Below are 4,709 nucleotides of genomic sequence, written 5' to 3' on the forward strand. Positions count from 1 at the left end.
TTATGCTTAATGTTTGAGTATTTTAACTTACTTAGAAATGACTCAAATTTTGTGATTATCTAATATATCATATAACATGGCTTTTAAATTTTTAATTACTGAATAGATTTTTGAAACTATGACAAGTTCACTTATAAACATTTATCCCATTCACCTTTGCCTATTTTATTCATTCTTAACAATGTTATTTGAATTGTTCATGGAAAATAAAGCTAGCCATTTTTTTTTTCTTTTGATAAAGCAAAATCAGGCCAACTCTGCATCAGCCAGTCTCATCTTAACCAAGGCCTTTATGATACTGGACACAAGTCACCCCCTTGGGGACTCCCCCTAGTCATCCTGGGCCCCAAGTACTCATGTGGCACCCAGGGTGGCTATGAAGGGTAGGGCCTGTCTGGGTCCTGGATTTATATATAAAGCGTAGAGCCCAGGACATAGAATGGAGCTATGAAGACAATGTCTGGAAGAAGCAACCTCTCCCACCATGGCCAGGAGGCAGAGCCGGGTGGGGAGAATGGGCCACATTGGGCTTAGTTCTGCCCTGCAGCAAATGGACCACGTGCTGTGGACACTTAGTCCCCAGACCTCACCATGGCCTCCTGTCTAGATCCCAAAACCCAAAGGCTTACAATCACAGACATAAGCTCACAGCAAGATGTGTGCAAGGCATCAGGGAGCCTAGCAGCCAGCCCTCATGGCTTCAGCGTACAAAGAAATCAAACAAGGATCAAAAGTATCATAGAAGTAATAGTTTTATGACCATAAAACATCTAGCAGAGAAAGCATAAATTTGGCTGATGAGTAGACCCAGGCAAAAAGGTGTCAATTAAATTTTGAAGTCGCTTTAATTTTATTTGACCAACAATTTTAAAACTAGCTTTATTTATCAAAGATTACCAAAGTCATGTGAACTTGAAAATCATTTAGGCTAGTTATTTAATTTATGAGTATTCATTTACTTATAAGTCAATTCAGTACCATGTAGACAATATACAAACACATGTAAATACATACACATACATGTAGATACAACACACAACAAACACATGTATCCCAAAGCCAAAGATATCAAGGTGCTTAATGCAAAAGACAGCAGAGCTTTGGACCTGAGAGGAACCTTCCTGTGACTCTTGGGGCTTCATGAGGAAGACCAGGGACTCCCCAAAACAAGGGGGTCAGTGGCACCTTTTTTTGGTGTCTCTGAGAGGTCTCAGGGTCACCCGAAGCCCCCTCTAGATCCCTTCATGTGTTATCAAAGCTGGCAAAAGGAATTACAAGTAGAAGCAAATGGAAAAACAAGTCTTAGAGGAGCCCAGTTTGGGAAGATTTTAGGCTTTTCCAAAAAGGCCAATGAAATTTTATTTTATTTTTCTCAGCAAAGTTATGCCAAAAAGAAAGGAAGCAAATGGAAGGACCAAACATATGATTAAAAAGGGGTGTCAGCTGACTGACAAAAGTTCCCATGGGAGAGCCAGGATCCAAAGAGAACAGAGAAGCTTAAAAATATATAGTCTGAATATCAGCTTTTAATTAAGCTTACTTGTGACCATAGAGCTCTTTTTTTTTTAAATTAAATTTCTTATTATTAGATTTCAGCCAGGACACACAGCAAATATTCTTGCCTTAAATTTTTTTCTTTCCTTTTAAACCAAAGGTACCTACCAAGTGACTCAAAAGCAAACCAAGATAACACTAAATATATATAAAAAGGAAAGGAAGAGAATGGAAAAAATGTAAGATATTATAAAATATTTATATTTTATATTTAATAATAAATGTTATGACTGTTATGACTCAATCAAGGGTGCACAAGGCATCTCCAAAGAGGTGCAAAAAGTGATCCTTACAAGACCCAGGGCCACCCCTCTAAGACGGCTAAAAGAAAAAAAGACACTTAGAGATGACAGGGAAACAATAGCTGTCTATAGATGGAGAAAGCTCATTAACAAATGGGTATTCCAAAAAGTCAAGAGTCACACAAATATAAATTCAAAATAGATAATTCAAACTAACTCTTATAAAGCTTTCTTTTCTGTTTTTACCTGAGTTACAGGATTTACATCTTCAAGGAACTGGTTCTCTGACCGGGGATCAAACCAGGGCCATGGGGGTGAGAGTAAGAATCTTGACCATTAGACAACAGGGAGGAGGGTGGGCTGCCTTTGTTGCAAATCCCACAGGGAATCCAAACAGGCAGTGCGAGTTGAGTGTACAAAGGATTTTGTCTTTGTTTTAAATCTGGTTTCTGCCTTTTTAAAATCTTGCCAAGGGAGTTTTTTGGGCTATATTTCTTTTCTATCTTTTCATAGATACCAATAAGAGCTGTTTAAGATGAGCGTTCTCTAAAAAGTTTTTTTTTTTTTTAAATACAGTCAATGTATTTATTTTATAAGCCACTCAAGCCAATAAGCCTGTTTCAATGAAAGTCCCAGAGGTAACTTTCCAGCTTTAGAGCACCATGGGTGTAAGTGTTGTTTTTAAAATGGGCACAGAAAATGCAGCCTTCATGATCCCCCCAAAAATTTGCTCCCAGAAATAGGTTAAGACAGCAAAAGACTCTTGTTTCCATAGATGGTTGAGGATGGTGTTTGTGCATATGGTGTCTCTGGTACCCACAAACTTGTTCGGGGGCTGCCAGTTACAGACCTCTTGATCTGTGACACCAGGCAGGCCCTCCTGAGATTGGACTTTCCCAGGACCAACCAGGTAACAAGAGTTGAGGCAACAAAAGCTCTTTATGGAGTGGACTTATTAAGACGCACTCCCCCGAGAGCTTGGAACATTCAGAATAAAAAGTACGCTGCTTAAAATATTATGTGTCTCGGGGTTCCCAATCTTTTCAGACTGGCCACCAGATGTAACCTGAAAATCATGCCCCTCAGATGGATGGCAGAGACCAAGAGAAAGTGCTCCAACTTGGTCACAAGTCAAGCTCTCAAGGACATAAAACAGGATGAAAGGGGAACCTTATCCAGTTTTTATTTCAGAGACCCGCAGCACAATTTGCATGGTGGTCTGATGAGAATCATAAAACTCACCAATCAGGGGGTGGTGGGAATGGAACCTGAGGCTTACAGGGGCTCTAAGCTTATGTTCTACCCTACGGTACCCCTCTTCATGACAAAATGGTACAGGAAGACAAAGACAAAGGAAAAACAAAGACTGTTTCTCGGAGGAAAAAGATCAGACAACACGAATATTCATAACAAGAAATATATCAGAGTCTGTAAACCTAACACTAGCCATACAAATACTTTTCTCCCATTAATCTTAAATTTGGAAAAGGAAAAAAAGGAGACAAACAGTGATTTTTACCATCTGCTAGACTGGATTCCACAAAGAGAGACGGAGCGTCCAGCTTATCCGGTCCCGGGATCCCTGGGCTGCTGCTTCCAGAAGAGCAGAGTGGATTCGGTTGTTCAGCTTACAGCGCCAAAGCCGTAGGGACCAGGGGAAAACTTCCCCTTCACCCTCTCAAGTCTCACTGAAAACCAACTGAAAAAAGGTAGATTAATAGCAGAAAAGGCATACAAAATGTATTTTAATGTGAATGGGGGGAAAGTCAAGAGGAGGGTGGTCATTATCCCACAACCCACCGGGCTGCAGATGCTCATACATCCTTCTTCATAGGAGCAAGAAAGATGGAGAAGCGTGGATGATTTTAGAGGGGATAGTAAATGATTTTTACCAGGACTTCAGAATTTGGGCTGTACCTCTGTGTCTTCTTCATTCTTCAGCTAAAAAAGAACAAAACAACCCCCCAATTCAACTCGGGACACTCAGGTCTGCCTCCAGCTTTGTTTTGGTTTGTTTTCCTCTCTTCTCTGTGTCTTCGTTACCCCCAAGACTTCATTCACCCCCTTGGAATGGTTTTATCTGCCTGTCCAGGTCTTTGCTGGGGAACGAACAGAAACTCGAACACGCCACCACAAAGGGCAAGCCAGAATCTAAAGAGCTTGGAGGTAAGGGGCGGAGGGAAAGAATGGGAAGATAAGATCCTCATAAAATGTCACAAGACTCAGTTTTCTCCTTTTCTGTCTGTTTTACCTCCAATAAAGCCTTGCTTTATCTGGTCTTCATACACCTGAAATCAGATTCTCTTCTTATCATTCTATACTCGACTCCCAGTGAAAAATGATATAGCATCCAAATTCAGATCCGTGTATTTGAGGTTAGGGGATTTAATTTATTTCTCCATCCATGTACTTTCTCTGACTCAACTGCTGTTTTTATTTTTCTCTGGGGAGTGGCCAAAATGACAAATCTTCAAGTCTGTTCCATGAGCCAAGTGGGGACAGACGTGGAGTCCTCAGAACGTATTACCTTCTAGGTGTCAGGAGGCAGCCACGTGACAGATTGGAGGGACAGGCACAGATGCTCCCAGGAACTGGTGTGAACAGTGTGTGTGCTCCAGAAGGAAGTGCAGGCTGCTTTCCTATGGAAATTAATGGAATGGAAATTAATTTAGAATGGGTGTGTATGATTATACGGCTGATATATGTTCATTATAGAAAGTTCAGACAATACATTCTGTGCATAAAGAAGAATCCCACCACCCACCCATAATTACTATTAACATTTCAGTGTGTGCTCTCCAAGTCTTTTTAATATAACATATAATACATTTTTTACAAAACATTAAATCACATACCTGTGCCTATTATTTTTTAAAAACAAAACATGAAAATTGAAGCCACACTTTACAAATC

The 4,709-nt window shown here is 40.3% G+C and overlaps 1 long non-coding RNA gene across 1 annotated transcript in view; it reads right to left on the reverse strand.

The window, feature by feature from the left end:
- The window catches only part of LOC105814743, a 6,907-nt gene extending 2,478 nt beyond the window's left edge, over positions 1-4,429 (reverse strand). Inside the window, exons 1-3 of the long non-coding RNA XR_001137708.1 lie at positions 4,324-4,429; positions 3,714-3,737; positions 3,316-3,495 (exon numbers count right to left, since the gene is read on the reverse strand). This is a non-coding gene — a long non-coding RNA (uncharacterized LOC105814743). The remainder of the gene's footprint in view (positions 1-3,315; positions 3,496-3,713; positions 3,738-4,323) is intronic.
- Between the last annotated feature and the right edge of the window lie 280 nt (positions 4,430-4,709).

The sequence above is a fragment of the Propithecus coquereli genome, unplaced genomic scaffold, assembly GCF_000956105.1.
Source record: "Propithecus coquereli isolate 6110/MARCELLA unplaced genomic scaffold, Pcoq_1.0 Scaffold304, whole genome shotgun sequence".
In the NCBI taxonomy this organism is placed as follows: Eukaryota; Metazoa; Chordata; class Mammalia; order Primates; family Indriidae; genus Propithecus; species Propithecus coquereli.